The following is an 18,270-nucleotide window of genomic DNA, read 5'->3' as shown; positions in this document are numbered from 1 at the left end:
ACTTTTGATCTCCAATGTCTCTAATGATATTATAGAAAGAATTGACAACAAAATAAAAAGGACTGTATTGCATTCTTCAGGTTAATTTCTTACAATTATTTTTTCTGAATTTTTTTAAACGGTACTTTAATATTTTTCTAAGCCTGACAGCATTCAAAATATCCCAATGCATGAATTTAATTTTCAAACCACATTACTGTAAGATCTGTTGCATAAATTCTCGATGATAAATCATTCTCTATGTCAAAATTCACTCAAGTATCCTTTTTTGTTTTTACTAATATGCTTAAAATTCATCACAATGCGTCATAGATCATAAATCATATATTTGCGTTTTGAAAACCTAGATGTCTTTTACGTAAAACAATTTAATATTGCAAGAACCAGTAGAAAGAAAACTTACCAGCCAGTCTTTCTGCCAAACCAAATGTTTGAACTGTTGGAGGAAGTCCGGGATGACCACCTGGAAATTGACCACTCAAGTAAAATGGTTGACTCATTGATGGTTGAGTATGAGATAAACCAAACATTGTTTGTGGATGTGGAATTTGTAAACCAAAACCACCGTAATTCTGCATTGTCTGAAATAGATCACCAAGATGCTATATAATCCAATGCTATATTCAGATATCCAAATTATTATTCAGATGTATTTTCTTTTTTATAACATACCATAATAAATTGTTATATCTTAATCACAAAGTTATATATTCCAGTTGCACAATTCAGATAAATTCAATATTCAAATTAATATAATGTCCAATGATGAGTTTCCCTGACTGTTTTGCCTCGTGTCCTGGAAGCAAATGAACGTCCAAGTAATGAAGTAGGCTATAAACGTCGGTGGTAATGAGTGATTGACTTTGGTCGAAACACCCGAGTGTCATTTAGCCACGGCGCATGTCCTCTCTCCTATTTGACAGATAGAAGGAGAGAATTACACTGGCTTAAATTGTTTGCAACATGTCACCACCATACTACCCCCAGATAATATTTATTTATTCCTTTGTCACACGCACGTGCTTCATCAGATTATAAGAAGTAGTACATGTAAGAGAAATAGATATATTGATAAGTAAAGATATATTACAACCATATAAAGAGGTTTTTATCAGTAGATATGCATTGTTACTTATATTTTTTCAATAATTTATGTTTATTGGACAAAAGTTTGTATTTATTCAGAACTATTTTTTGTTTTTGGTTCAACATGAATTTTATTATATCAGATTATGTTGTAAGTGTAACTAAGAGAAATAAACCGTTGTAAAAAAAAACCACTGAAATCGTTATTTATTCAGCATTATGTTATGCGATTTTTCTTAATGCATTTATTAATTACTCAAAAAAAAAAACATGTTGTAAGTGTAACTAAGAGAAATAAACCGTTGTATAAAAAAAACACTGAAATCATTATTTATTCAGCATTATATTATGTGATTTTTTTAATTTATTAATTATTCAAAAAAATGTTTTAAGTGAAATAAACTAATTTATGATTTTATGTTTCAAATTAAAAATTTTCTTCGATGGCTGTTGAAGTTGATATTATGCCATTGTTAACTATATTTGAGAATTTAATCTTCACACCTACGAGATATTCCGAACAAATCTGACTCGAATCTTTATTGAGGTAATTTCTCTCTTCTTCAAAAAATAATGCTCATATGAGTTTTTCCTTTCCTTTTTTTTTTTTTTTTTTTTTTTGTCTGTAATTTTTATCAGTCGAATAATATGCTGGGAAGAATGACGTAAAACATTTCATTTCATTTCGATATCTTATGAAAAACAAACTCATCATTCTCCTTCAGTAAACTTTTTGCCATATGATCAACATTGTCTGGAATGTTTTCAGTAAATAATTTATCAAACATTTATATAGTCTAACCTTTAATTAACCAAAGATCAAAGTGTGAAAAATTCTATTACATGTCAACAAGACAGAAATTTAAATATAATTACCTGGATGCAATATTGATGTTTTGTTAATTAATTATGTGCTTCAAATCAACAAGCAAAATATTACAAAAATCTTCATATACCAGAATAAGAATTTAAAGAATTTTTTAAAACTCCAATAAAAACTGATTATAGCCATATATGATTATTCCTTACATTTCAAGTTGCTTCGGTAAAATTTATATTAGTCTTAACCTTTCCAAACAATTCCCTTTTTTCTATTAGATTTAAATTTGAATGTAAATTTGACTAATTTTCAGTAATCAGCATGCTGTCTCTTTTTTTTAACTATATTACTATGAAACAACATGAACACAGGCAGGTCGTGAATATAGTGAAATTCGGCACTAAGTGTACAAAAAATAGTTTAGTTTTTAATCAAAAAGAAATAATCAAAAATCAAACAAGAAAAATAATTTGTGACGAAAATAGTGGCAATTGACACTCCAAAAATTCTCGAAATAACTAAAAATGTTAATAAGAAATCCTTGAATGAAATTACAGGTAGGTCTATTTGATATAAATATTCAAACAGTTTAACTCTTTAAGAATAATAGTATGTAAAATTAACTTTCTATTGATATCAGTTTCATTCCACTTCTTGAAGTAAAACTAATTGTAGAGATTATGATGCATTTTTTAATATATTATTGTTGGCAATTGATTTTTTAATTTAATGAACTCAAATTGAACGAATATTTTTTAATCCTGAAACATTTTCGCTTGGATCCGAATTCGAATTCGTTTCTAATTAAATTATTATAATTTATTGTCAAAATTTTTTATTGACATTTTATCAAAATATATTTTATGATTATACCCTATTCTTTGTATGACAAATTCTAGCAAAGAGATGTTATGTTTGAATAAAACATTCACCAATTCGTGGTCAACATAATCGTAATTCCGTATCATAGCAATATCGTAAATATTTTGGCTGATCAGTTAATTTAGTAGACCTTGGAACCAATGCCAAAGATCTTGTATTAGGACTTGTATATCCTTGTATAGTAATGTACTACCGTCAATAAATATTGGTAAATGTGTCTTACGAACAATATTCTGGAAATAGTCCTTTATATTTGCTTATTTATCTTGTTAAGTACACAAAGGATCTCAATAGAAAACAATAGAATAATATTTTTCATCATTTAGTCATAATTATATCTACTTAAAACCTGACGATACTTAAATCTTAGAGTTAAGACAAATCTTAGCTAATTCACCTCCAACATAATACACTTTGTAGTAAAATTGCCTTGACATACAAGGTTGTTTCTTAGAATGAAATAATAGATATTAGACTAAATCTATGTTAATATGTTGTTAAATGTTTAAGCTCTATTTGAACGTCTTATAACCGTTCTTTAAACAAAAGCCAAGGTTGACAACTTGCTTATCGTGTCGAATACCTCACGAGAGAGGATTCACAGACGACTTTGTGTCCCCCAATGTCTTTGTACACATTGTATTGTAATAATTACTAAGAGAAAAGACGAAGAATGTTAAGAAGTAATAATATCTGTTGTTGTGTTTTGTTTGTTTGAATTTTTATCACAAGATAATTCGTTACATCTTAATGTTAACATGTTTACTTTATCAATAATTATCTCATCAGTAAATACTATTATTGTATTTCAGTTGTTACTCAATTATCATTATTATTAACGATCGCTTAATACTATTAATACATCAATATCATCAAACAAGATAATCTCATCCACGATTAAAGGCAATTCACCATTTTGATTTGATTTGATTTGATTTGATTTGATTTCGGTTTTGAATATATGTAAATAGTCTTCAGAACAACTAAAACTGCTCAAAAATCGCAAAATCATGCTTCAATGACTCAATCTAGAAATTCTACTTTTTTATATTAAGGAAAGACGAGTCGTCATTTTGAGTTGCAAATGCGGATAATTCTGTAAACGCATGGATTTGGAGACTCAAATTTTGACGGTGAGATGAAAACAATCCCGTTTCTGAGATTAAGGTACGATTGGTCAAACGGATGGCGAACGTGTCCCTCTAAACCTTCTGAAAGCAGAAAATTCAGGAATGTCTGTGCTTTTTTTATGAAGCTCTATATCTTTGATTATTTCAAATTTTATGATCAATAGAGAATAGTTATATATCAACAAGAAAATGATCCATAATGATTCTGATATTATCAGTTACTAATGAAAGAATTATTACTTAGGTAAGAAAAAATCATATATGCATTTATATTGTAAGGATGATTTGATTATCAAGGCAGTTCACAAAATACTCTCTCAATGTTACGAATGTAATTGTGAAAATGAAGCAACATTCTGTCACCAATTTACTGGCTAGTATAAAGTTTCATATTTTCCCCCTTATCTTGGTGGTATATGATTCTTTAAATTGGGTGTGTGAAAAGGACTAACTTTAAGATGTCAACACTATTAGCCTAGCAGAAACTTAGGAGATATCGCTATTCAGTATGATAAAGAATAAGATTGCTCTCTGATACGTGCTACCTTAGAAAAATGTTAACAACGTACAAGAATGTATTTCATTTGTGTAATCCATTTGCAATAGGTGTTAATTTTCGCCGTGTATTCAACAAATCTAATCCCTACCTTATATTAAAGACGTATCAAGAGAACGGCGTTCATATCAGCTCGAGTACCTCGCCGAAAACTTGATCGCTCTAAGTCTATAGATTTCTTACGTGATACTTTTAGACTTTTCTCGATTACATCGGATTTGATTTGAGAATCAGCTTTGTTGAGAGGGAGTCTAAGGTCTTTACTCCGTCTACAACCATCTCGGGTTGCTATCATACCAGCAGTATACAACTCCACCCACTTTCTAATCGGCTTCTACCCATGATGTTTAATCACATATCAAATATCGCAACGAACATGTAATTTTTAATAGGAATCGTGGAACGTTTGTGGTGGGAATAATAAATACAATATAATGAGCTACTTGCTCTTGTAAATCTTGTGATCGTCACTTACACCAAGTATGAGACGAAATCTATGTTGAAGTGATTAGAGACGTGGAATTGACCACCTTTTCGCTGGTTAGACACCCTCTAGTCGTCTCCGTCTAAATTGCGGTACTTTGAAGAAGTTTCGGGTTACCTATGTTCATTATCTAGCATTGTTATCATATTATACAAAGAAAAGCCTTAAGTGAGGATAAGTATCACGCCTTTGTTAGGCATTCACATCTAAAGAGGTTACAGGCGCGAATTACAAATATGTTAGGATTAAGTCTTGAACATAATCAAATTTTAATAGGCTATGTTAACCTCATCCATATAGTGTACAAGACGATGGCTTCAATTATATTTCATGCCATACCAATGTGATCAATGGAGGATTGGGAATGTTTCTGGTTAAGCCTTGTTCATCAATCATTTCCAGACCTTCAGATCTTCCTGGTTGGTGAAGCTTTTGCTATGCATTTCAACCAGGAAAAGAAGGCGTTTTCAGATTTGAACGCACTTACCATTGGTCCTATTTTGGTTTTAGTCTAAATAAATGCATTGTTTGGTGGCACTTTTAAAAAAAAAATGGAAGGTCAATAGATGGAAAATCTTTTATGGGATTACATGAATTACAGACGTCAGACGGAACGTTGCAAAGATATGCTTTAAGTGTCTCTGATACATATACAACGGCTTGGAAAACATTGGCCCTTGCATAGAGTCCTTTCCAATAACATTCACGGTAAACATTTCAGAGTACAACTCGATGATATTCCTGCAAATATCAATGAGAATACAATTTGATTTGATTATTCATACAGGAATACATTACAATACAAAGATGTTGATCCATCTTCAACCTTTAACACTAACATTCCCAACTGGACTAATCTTTTATCTAGAGGTTGGTTGGACAGAAACAACCCGCCATGTTTTGTTGTTCCTAGTTTGTGTCTGCTGAAGTCGAAAGTTTATTTTCCTAAATGTTGATGTTTGGGAAAGCGTGTTAAAGCACGAAACTAAGAGACTAAAGCCAGTAGAGGTGAATGATGTTGTGAACTGGTTTGTAAACAAGGTATATTGTTGACGATGGTTACTTTTAGACAGTATGTCTGTGTCAACAACATAGTAGCCCCTTCACCTGCCCTTACTCCATAGCGTTACAAGTTATAGAAACACCTTAATGGTAACACACGACCTGCTCAGGTTTCTGACACCCGTTTAACTCTTCTATGTTAGGCGTGTATTGGGGTGTTTTCACAAAATCCACCTAATGCCATCAGGTACAAATCAGATAATACAAAAGTACAATCGGCAACATCGTCACTGTTCAAGTTATACCCAATTAAAAAAAATGGCATGACTGGGCAGAAGAAGAGGTATTTCGGTTCACTATTATTGGTGTAAAGAGATCTATCTTTCGATCTTCAAATTAATTGCCTAAATCCCAATTATGACAGTTGGCCCACCCTCATTGATTTTAAAGATCAATTTCGAGACACCCCTTTATTTCTTCAGCTAAGAGGTCGTAAAGCTGCCTTTCAGTTTAACACGAAATCTAAGTATTTGTATTGTAAACTTGTTCTTTAAATGATAATGTCATAATATGTTGATAGTCCATGCTTATTACAGTTTCTTAATTCCATTTAATAAAACATGCCAACACAACTGAATACCTTCCACTATTTGAAGGTCCCGGTCGGTCAGTTTTAATTGCATTCCAACGTGTTCCCTCAGAAGGGCCCTAATGTATTTCAACCATTGACGATGTCGTGTGAACTGCAAATAATAGTTGGAACAACTAAAGTTATGTTTGATTTTGAATATTTAAAGGGTCTTTAATACAGTTTCACAAAAGATTTAGAAAATACAATGAACAAATTAACATAGGGGATGTGATACGATATTGGTCGTTGATGAACCAATTGCATTACTTCTGACTTGAAAGAAACTTCTTCAATAAGCATTTAGACTTATCTTTTCTTGAGAAAAGGTTAATATAGAAATAGAAAAAGTTTTTTTGAAAGGATCATCCGATATTCGTACATTTCTAGTACTTTTGAAAACTAAGATTCAAATCACCCCCGAAAATGGTGCATCTGTGCCTGTATTATAAATAATGCGACGGTTTTTATTATACTACTACTAAGTTAGGCTAATCAAAGATTAGGTTTTCAAGGTTTCGTATCGCCTTCGTTAAAACTCTACTATTTTAATAATTAACACGGAAATATGGGTTACAACAAATTAGATACATCGCTAACTGTCACCACGGAGAAGTAGCTGCCAATAAATTCGTGTGGAAAATATTTTAATCGTCTTCTTATCTTGATAAAATAATAATATTCATCCTCTTAAATAGGATTATTCTAATAGTTTATAGACAGACAGGAGATCTAAGACGTTTCTTATCATTGGATTAAAGCAGGGCGCTGTGTTAAGGGTAGTTTTATTAAGTTATCAAACAAAAATTATTGCCTCTTAAGTTGAAACTCCAAAATATCCTAACAGCAATAGTATTTACCTGCTTGACTTACTGCATTCATTTACTTTCGTGATTTTATAATAAGGGGATTAGGCTTTTTGTGTCAAGTTTATTTTAAACCCATTAATTTATTTAAATATAATGTTAGTCGACTGCAGTCGAAAGGGGTTGTTGGTGGATTAACTGAAATTGATAACCTTTGAAAGTAAGAGATATGTTTTAAGTTCTTCTGAAACTCATCAACCAACATATGGTAATACCTCTCTAGAACAACCTAGTAAGTCCATTAGCAGATAAGAATTCATGTATTCTAAACCTATAATATATCTATATACACAAACATAAATCCTCCTTTATCAAATATAAACCTCAAATATAAACCTCTATTGTCTAAGGTTTAAAAGGTACTTCTGAAATTCCTAGTCTGAGGTATTTTTGAAAGAATTATGCTATTTTCGTACATTTCTTGTACTTCTGAAAACTATTTCTGAACTATTTTACGTGCAAAGTAATGTGGATCTACTGGTTGGAATGATGTTAGGTCAGTTATGAATGTACTTAACTAACATTAGTTATCATTCTTAAAAAGTATCAGAAAGTACCTATAAGACAGTGGTGGCATCAGCCTTCCGAGACTGGGGGTACAAAAAGTGAGCAGACTGACAAAATAGGGGGGAAACTGCTGATAGTCGCAAGCTTCTCATAGAGCGTCTTTACGGGTTCTCTCTAGAAAATTTAAGTAGAAATGAATTGATTTCGTACATTCTGACACATATTTTGGAGAAAAAAGATAGATATTTAGATTTAGAAAAGTGGGGGGTACAATTGGGGGTGCAAACCACTTTTCTAAGGGGGGCCAATGCCCAACCACCCCTGTAACCCCACTGGCGCCGCCACTGCCCTAAGAACTGGTTGGATTATAATAAGTAAGCAATATCAATCATGTACTTCTGAATAGTAAACTCTCCGGATGCCAACATATTGTTACGGCCCCAATTCACTGTAATGAAAAAGAGGAAAGGCGAGAGCAAACCAAGAATTCTCGCCGCACGTAGGAATTTTTATGATTTCAGAATAACATTTATTTTTGCAACCTTTGAAGTTCTATCAGTACAATAGTCGAATGCGATACAGTTTGTCTAAATATACGAGTGCCCATCTTAAAACTCAAACACAATCCAACTGATCGACATTTGTCAGACTTGTTAACTTTGTTAGAAAAACGATCTTGTAACGCTGCCAAAACACACCTTATCATTGAAAACGTACACAAAATGTTTTAAATTGAAAATAAGAAGTATTGCCACTTTTAAAAGGTGCAAATAAGTCCACAGAGATCTTTAATCTAAAAAAATAAATGAATTGATTGAAAATTATTACATATTTGTCCAGTAGCGTATTTAGCCCTTTCCTTGGGCCCGTGAAAGGTCTTATTTTGAAGTGAAAATTAAGCCCTCTATATACTCAAAATTCATCTCAGACCCACAGACATCCGTTTGATGACATCCACCGACTCAAAAGGCTTCGGCCCTTCGAGCCTCACCTCGGAGAAAAACCTCTAATTTTTGGCTTCGCCCTCAGGCAATTTCTAGTTTCGCCCCTGCATATGTCAATCTGACAAACTGATGATTCCAATACGAACTGAAAAGTATCGCCAACCCCATCCTTCACTTAAGTACCTGGAACACAGAGATTTCAATGACAACCCAAATGAAAGCAAATATCCACTTTGTCCCGATCCCTACATTTGTGAAAAGGCAAAATAATTTTAGAATTTAATATTTTTTTGGGCTTGTTTGTTCGAATCACGCGAAATTGCAATTCTGGATCTGTAAAAATTCTGCCTACAGTTCTAAGAAATTACAATTTTGGACAGAAATTAAAAGGACTTTGAGCAAGAAAAAGTTCATTTAGTTTTCCATTCTGAAAAATTATTCTCACACAAAATGGTCAATAAACGTTAACCACCCAATATTCTTCCTGTGCGTGTCCCAAACTATTCTTTAACCGCCTTCCAACATCATAACTAAATGGTGTGAAAGAGGCATGCGAAGTGTCACGAACATAACCAAATATTAATTCATGTTTAGGTGGCGCCGTGAGGGCAGTCAGTCCATCACACATTGAGAAAGACACGAGGGGAAAACAGCATATAAGTGACATGCAAACATCAATTGTTGACTGTAGCTATCGGCCGTATCTTGCCTGCATCTTGTAAAGTAACCCTATGTGACAGACAGGGCTTTTAAACTAGTAATCCGAACAAAATGACTCTATTCCACCAATATGGTAGGTTTGAAAGATTGTTGGAAGGGTTGAACTGGGCTAGTAACGACAATTTGTGCTTGCTAAGCTATGTAAATTCCAACAAATCTGGAACACGTGATGTTTTGAAACCTGTTACTGCTTGTCGTTTAGTGAAAAGGTATTATGTGTAAATTTACAGTTAAAAAATAGGAAAACAATGTTAAGTTGGACAATGAGAAAAGTCAATACACATAAGAATTGTTGATAGAATGACAAAATTTGTTTACAAAATCACTTTAGTTAACTTCTGATGTTTGAAAAAAGTTATGTTTAAAAATTTTAAGGACGACACATCACAGTGGAATTGACTTTCAATCATAAAAATGATGTATAACGATTGGGAATTGAACAAATTTGGATGGAAATTCCATTGCTATGAACTATCAACTTACCCACACCAAACTTATCTAGTTTAAGAATTACATGGATTAAAATCTGACGGATATTGATTATACAGTATCCACAAAAATATATTTTCAGATTTTAGTTTTTTTCAATAGAAACCATGAAAAAGGAAAATTGTGTTATTTTCCGCGAGCCATTGTAGCTGCATGCAACTAGTGGTTTATGGTCAGATTTCTATGATATGTGTTAAACTTAATTACATTCACTAATACATAATTATTATTATATCCTTCGTCATTGGCGAGATCGATTTGATGTGCCAAGATGTTTGAGAAAACTATACTTGCTACAATTCTCAAATTGACTTTTTTAATAGTCACCTCAGTCTGTAGTATATAACTTTAAGTAGAGTAGCCTAGAGTGAAATTGTTTTTCATAATGTAAACTTCAAGGGATACGCCTCTGTGGACTAGACCATTCTACATAACTTGGTATGCATATTATTGTATATAAAAATCGATAATAGAAAAAAAAATAATAAAATAAACTCAACAGTCCATGGTTCTGGGCAATTTCTTAGTAACGAATATATTTAGAAATTAAAAGAGAATTAGTAATAATATTTAAAAAATGACAGAGTCAATTAGGGATTAGTGAAGATAAAAATAAGGTAAAATTCGTTTTGATTGAGATAATGATAGATACCATATTGTCTCCTCATACAGTAATATGATCACTTTAGTAGGATTAGATAAATTGAATACTTCAAATCAGAGTATTTTAATACTTGATCCGACTTGATTTAGCTCACATCTCCTTCAAAATGGCGTCATATTGCTTGAAATCGTCAGTACTTGGACACTACTGATATACTAAAGAGGTTTTAAGCCTACTTTTCGTCTCTCAATGAAATTATAGAAGTAAATAATACGGTCTTAAGAAGGTCATTCTGTCGAAATTTGTCTGGTATTGCTCACTTGTACCTGTCACCCTTTTGATCATATTATCAATCATTGTGGATTAGCATATTGATATTTATATTTGAAAACGATATATCAGCTGCTTTGAAATGATTAAATAATACATGTACATGAAATACACAATATTATTTATACCTAAAAAATATTTCTATGATCCCGTTTTACTTTCATACTATTTATAAAGGGGCGGTCAGATACTTTAATAAGGTTGGAAAAGTTATCTGCTCAAATTAATGAAAATATTGAATATCGAGAGAAATGTGTTTCTTAACATATCTGAAAGTTTTAAATACAAAATCTTGCAGTTTATTTTTAGAATTTAAAACTATTTAAAAGGATTACGTAATTGATCAAGTATAGATATATAAATAGAAGAAATTTCACGTATAATTTACAATGTTTTTATTATTGAAAATTTTGCATACTTTATATTCTGATATAGCTCAGTCGAAAAAGGTTGAAATATGTAAGTAAATGATATATATATATTTTTTTTATTATTACAAATTGAAATTGAAAGTACAAGAACTTCGGTACAAATTTATGTTTTCAACGCGAGCACTTGATATAAAAAATAAGTGCAAGACCCATAATTCCTCTCAAAGGCAAGAAAACATCTATGAAAATTAAATTTGCTATATAATTTTTGAACCTCTATATTATAAAGAAGTGCTCTGAGTAATAAAAAAAACTTTATATTTTGAAGTTAATTATTGGTGCAAGATCCAATTCTTATTGTAGACTGTTGACTATTGGATTTAATAGTTCAGTTAAAAACTCTTTAATTTCTATCAAATAAGATAGACAGGACTGGTGACTGACGCCACGGCAACATTAAAACATAAGTTTATCAATAATGGACAAATAATCAGCTTCAAATATATTCTAATCGTATTTATATTAAATACTAACTTCAATTCAAATACCTTTAATCTGACTTAACTTCAACAAGTAACTTGAAATATTTGCGCTGCTAGGATTGTTTGGGATATCTCAAGATTTATGTCTCTGGCCACACTTTCAACATGTAGAATTAATGAGTCTACTAAAATCACAATTTCACTATTAAAAGTCGTACAACTGCATAGATACATTTAATATAACTGTATTTTTATACGCCCACTTCAAATGTAGAGAGCATATTGTCATTACCTCACAAGTTTTCACCGAGACAACCAGAAACACTTTACATGACACAATTCTGTACGGATTTGATTTTAAGGAAACTTGATAAAACTGTTTATTAGTAGCCAAAGATGATCCCTATCAAAAAGTCATTGCCGTCACTCTTTAGAACGCGTTGAATTTTTATCTCCTAAACAAATGTAGAAAACACAATTCTTGATCGATATTAGCGAAACATAGTGAAATTTGTGGCTGAATAGTTGAATTCTCTACTAAAGTTGCGAGTACCCTTTTGTCAGAATTTTTTTTCATGACTTATGTGCTTGGAAAACGTGTGTTTGGTTTAAGAACAAAGACAAAATCCTGTACTACATAAAATTTAATAATTCTGGTTACTGTTGTCGTCCTTTGAAATATGTGTAAATTATATCAATGCTGCAGGTTGGCGTTTGTTACCTTGCCTTGAAAACTGTTAGTATTTAAGTATTTATACATGCTGACAGATTGGTTACACGAGATTTTTAGAACAGTTTCTTTTTAACAGTAATATAGTTGAGGTTGCCCGCAGAAAAAATCGAAAACGTTGTAAAACAAAATAGGTATATTAGGAGAAGGTTATTGCCATTACCTTGTTAATTTTCCATTTACCCTGCAACTCACTATTTTATAAGTAACTCTACGAAAAAAGGTATTGGTATCCAGTAGAATCTAACATTTGAAACCTCGAATTGAATGTCATGTAAGAAATGTCCCAAACAATATGTAGGAGAAACTAAAAATAATTTACGGACTAGTTTTACGTCTCACAAATCAGATATCAAATTTAAGACGGACAACCATGTATCTTATCATTTATACTAGAACGACCAATCGTCAAACGATCCCAACCCCCAACGAGCGCATAGTATTGACCTGCCAGAAGATGAAACTGCAAAAATCCCTCAAGCGTGGGAAAGCCCATTGGAAACATTCAGTATCAGCAAACCGATAGGACTGAATATCCACCATAATTCAGGCATAACACCCTTTGATGTCTCGTTCACTACCACCAGCAATCGAGCAGGTTAGATAGTCCATGCCCATTACAAGGAAAAAACAGCAATTGACAACCATGTTCATAGCAACTAAAGCCCATTAGTGTATAAGAATCTAACCTCTCGTCCACTGATGAGTTATTATTTTATCTAATTTCAGATCAGAACAGAAGAAAAATACCCAACAATTCCAGATTAGGCCTCCTTATTTCAGTTCCTTAATGAAGAATTTTTTCTATCCCCGACCTATATATACATTTGGGAGAATCAAACCCTCCCTTTTCCGAAATCCAATATCATTTTATTTTCTGAATTTATTTAGCCATATTTGAATAGATATTATTGACATGACAGTAAATTTCATGAAGTTTAATCAATTTATGCACGAAATTACAGAAAATTTCGAAGGATCGTTACACAACATTAATGCAATATTCTTACTCATAAAATTCTAGCCCAATTAATTTTTATGATGACTATGTTTTATGATATTTTTGTAATTGCAATATACGTATTGTCCACTTTATTTTGCTTGTATTGACTGCTGAAAATTAATTAAATTTGAAAAAAAATATGACCAATTATAATATCGGAAAGGAATTACTAATACTGTTAACTATCTTATAAATGATAATATATTATAAAACTGTTATTTACTTTAATTTGGTATTCAAATTTTTGACGGTTATATGAAATTTTGTTGATATGAAACACCTGTAAAATGTGTTATTTAACCAAATATCAACAAATTAGGCGAGATTTTTGCCTGATTGAATTGGTGGACTAAAAGTGCACTTAAATAATACATGTAGTCATTTCTTACGTTAGTTTTGGGTCAAATTTTGGTAAATCAGCCTTGATTGATTTAGCACAGTTTATCTGTCAGTTAGCATCAGCATCAAAATGAGAAAATTACTATAGTCGCTATTATATCATGTATGTAAATTATTTTATCAAGGTAATTATATTACAATATTGCATTACAATAAGAAACTATTTTTTTTATTGCTAACTCCATTTCATCTATTAACATTATATTTTTTCCTAAATGTCGCTTAAAAATTACTTTTAATGGTAAATGGAAACAATATGGAAATAATAGCATTATATAGGCTTTGAAGTACAAGTATTACGACTGTAATCATGATAACTGAAACTGAAGTTTAATACGCCAACTGCATGTGATCACTTAATATATTTTACATTACTCAAATCCATTTTTAGAATATAATATAAGACTTTCTGATAATTGAAAATCAAGGCAAATATAATAAATATTCTTTCAAAAATATACCCCATACGTAAACGCAGTAATTCATTTCTCCATATTTTGACATAATATTCGTTTGAATATTTGAAACTAAGATTGTGTTTTTTATTCAAAATAATTCATAAAGGGACATTTAATTTCTTCCATTTCAGAGAGTAAATAACTAATGTTTTTTTTAATGATTGCAATAACTTATGAACGCTACAGTTACAAAATGATAATTCATAAAGATATAATGTAAAATTAAAAACTTACCTATTAAAAATAGAAAGAAAAATCTATAAAAGATTTTAATATTCAACAAAATCTTGAATCTGCCACCAATTTTTCAATATTGTGACATGTGACATTTGGTTACCTATGTATACAACGTTTCGTTGACATGCGCAGTAAAGAAGTACCTGTCAGATGAAATAGACAAGTGAGGCTTTGATAGAAAATTTCAAATGTTGACTCCTTCTAAACTTCAATATCAGTTTGTGTACTCATAAAATTGATTCTGTCATATGAAGACGACTTGTAACGGACTCGCTCAGTTCAGTTGAAGCTAATCAAATATGAGTTTAACGGAACATCGCAAAATTAAATTTGTGTAAGCGGTTAAGGAAATTTCCGCCCACATATTGGTTTGTCCGTAGGGTGTCAAGAATACAGTGACATGATTTACAATTGTTGATTGGAATGTTTCTGTGGCCATTAGAAGTGTTGTCTAAAAGTCGATCTAGATTTCCTAGTCAAATGGAATGTTTTATTAATGTTAATCTGCTTACTAAAGACTGCTCTTCCTAAATCGCATTATTGTAGTGTTGTGTGTTCAACCTGTTCACATGGTCAACATGAACCTAGAGCTTTTATCAACACAACTTTTAGCTTGACAACTTTAGTTTACATTACTAATATTGAATCAGGTTTCATTCACATTCAACATTTCTCAATCTTATTCTTTGTTTACTGTTCAATTCCTTGACAGACAGTAAAGGATTTTGAGTTTGCCCGCCCGTCATAACTTGACGATACATTATCACATATGTATACTTGACATATTCTGAGAGAAATATCTCAATTAGAGATTAGCTACATCATGGAGCATGTTAAAACTCACTTTTCTTCAATTCGACTTTGTTTATCCCATTTAAAACCGGTGTTTCAAAGAGGTTTAAATAAATGTAGTCGACATTATGAAATGTTTGTTAGAACTGGAATGTTCTGAGAAAAAACGAACTTGAGGCACGCTAAATCTGACGTTTGCCTTTTTCCCACCATGTTGGGTTATTTGGTAATCTTGGTAAAGAGCTATGGTATGTTCTAGTGAGACAATACGATAAACATATTGTTTAAATATACCATTAAGATGATACGGCGTTGGCAATGTATATTTCTATTCAATATATTATAATACAGAACGTGTCGACACCCCGAGATAATATTACATCTACGTTTACCTACGTTTAACAAGGCTTTATAGAACCGTGAGAAAAATCCCCAACTATTCCGATCATTCTCGCTCTTTTTTCATTTTCTTGATACAATTATTTTGGTGATGTTATGTTTGTAACGGTGTCAGAGTTAAATGTAAATGTAATACTGAAGGAGCTGTTCGTCAGAAAGAAAAACACAAATTCTGAAAAATTCAGTGACGGCAACAATACAAATTTTGATAAAAGAATTCTCAAATCAAAGCAAAGGATATCCCAGGAGGTAAATTTTGCGAAAATTTTCCTAAAACGTTACCTCTAAAGCAAAGTTCAGGACATCCCAGGGTTTCAATAAATGACTATACTGTAATGGTCCTTCTCCCGAAAGTTACCAAACATCGACAATTTATTTAATATTAATTGAAGTAAACGCATTGTACCTTATGATAACCAATTTAAGAGCTTCTGCTCTAGATTTGTTGCATCATTAATTGGTTAAATAAACTGTTACTCAGAATGCAACAGAGGAGCTCCGAGATTTTGTCGAGTATGGGGCGTATGGAAGTATGTATATCAGTTTGATATTAATTAACCCATGAAAGGCAAAATACCTTTCACTTTATCGCATTGTTTAAGACTAAAAATTCTGAAAAGAAAATCCGTCTTGGTAATACACGCTGAATCGTATTTTACACTGTTTTCTGCAAAGTGACTTTTGTTCTCATGGTTTTTCAGTATTTGTTTATTGATAAAGAACATTCCGATGTTGTGTTGACGTCTATTTTAATAATGATCTGCACGCGTTCTTCATTCTTAGCATACATTTACATGTGACAGTTGATCTTAAAGAAAATTTCAGTTGACGGAATCGATTCGATCAACAAATCGTCTTTCTCTTTTAATTGTTCTTTCAATCAACTGTTTAAAAGGTGTCAATTCTCTACAAAGCTCCTCAACGCGACCGTCACGAGTTGTCCCTAAAAAATAAATTCCTCTGATTTTTTTTTAACATTCTGATCAGCTGAGTCTTAGACGAATTCATGGAAGACATTCCTTGATGATGACGACAGCCAAATGAAAATGGCAGCAATAGTACATGTTCATTGTATGAAATGCTCAATCAGAACTAAGTATTCACCTTCATGCATACTTTGCCCCACTCCCATCACCACCACAGGAAGTTAAATATTACAAATTCGTAACTACATTGACTTATCAATATCTCTTGTTCTTATGTAATTTAAGGTTTGGTTAAGACTTGTTAGTTTCCGATGGTGAAGACGATCAAGACCACGTTTAAGCTAGCCAGGATTCTCTAAAGTCTAACTAATTTCGTGTTTTTAACTGTTTAACAACGGAAATCACACATATCTGTATGTACTTTTCTTGTTTTGAAAGTTAAAACTTGTGTCAATGTTACCTAAATATTGTTATGGACTGGTCAGTCTGGACAACCTTCGTCTCAATGAATTGGATTTAAATATAAAAATTCAACTACTTATTCTTATAGCTGAAACTAATAGAACCATTATGTTGGTCTGTGGTCCGATTTGAGGAGACAATTTACCACCTTTACAACGTTAAATTTGCAGTTTGAAATTTATGAGAAAATATCTATATGATGACAGCGACAACGTTTGGTGTAGAAAAGTAGTACTTAAAATTCCATTCGTTTCAATATATTTACATCGAACGCCTGATTTTTGACTGAAATATTATTATTTAGGATGCACACCGAAGGATAAAAAAAAATGATGTGCGACGGTCAATTCGTTCAAGGTAATATTTATGCTGCAAATTATCATCAAAGATTTGTACTGGTATTGAAACTATAAAACTCAATTGCACACGTCTTATGAGAAACCCAAAGAACAAGAAAAGGTTCTACAAAAACGTGGGCTGTCCTGTGTTATAAAACAGCACTCAACCGAGAACAATATTGCTCACTGATTACTCAAGCCTAGCACAGGAACTCATCAGATGCTTATATCCGGTTTTTAGATTTTTGTTGAACGAAGTGAACGTTAAACTAGCTGATAAAGGCAAATGAAATGACGGTGAATTATTTGACTAAATCTGGATGAGAAGGCTATAAAAACATGTTTCAGCATGACCATTCGGACAGAATTAACACAAAATAAACAGCTTATTCTCTGCTTTGTTTCTCCCATAACATTCCAAGCGTTCATCTTAAGATGCTGATAATTTCCTCTCTATAAAATAAATAACCAAGGTCTTTTATTCTTCCACGTATCAGTGTTATTAATTACTAGTTAATTACTATATAGATAACACTTCATTATATTGAAGCAATCTTTACTTTCCACTTCAATCTTGATTTCTCGATTTCTCTGCCCACTTATCCCTAATTTAAACAGTTCAACT

The sequence above is a fragment of the Lottia gigantea genome, assembly GCF_000327385.1.
Source record: "Lottia gigantea unplaced genomic scaffold LOTGIsca_69, whole genome shotgun sequence".
NCBI lineage: Eukaryota > Metazoa > Mollusca > Gastropoda > Lottiidae > Lottia > Lottia gigantea.
This window is presented reverse-complemented; position numbering follows the sequence as displayed.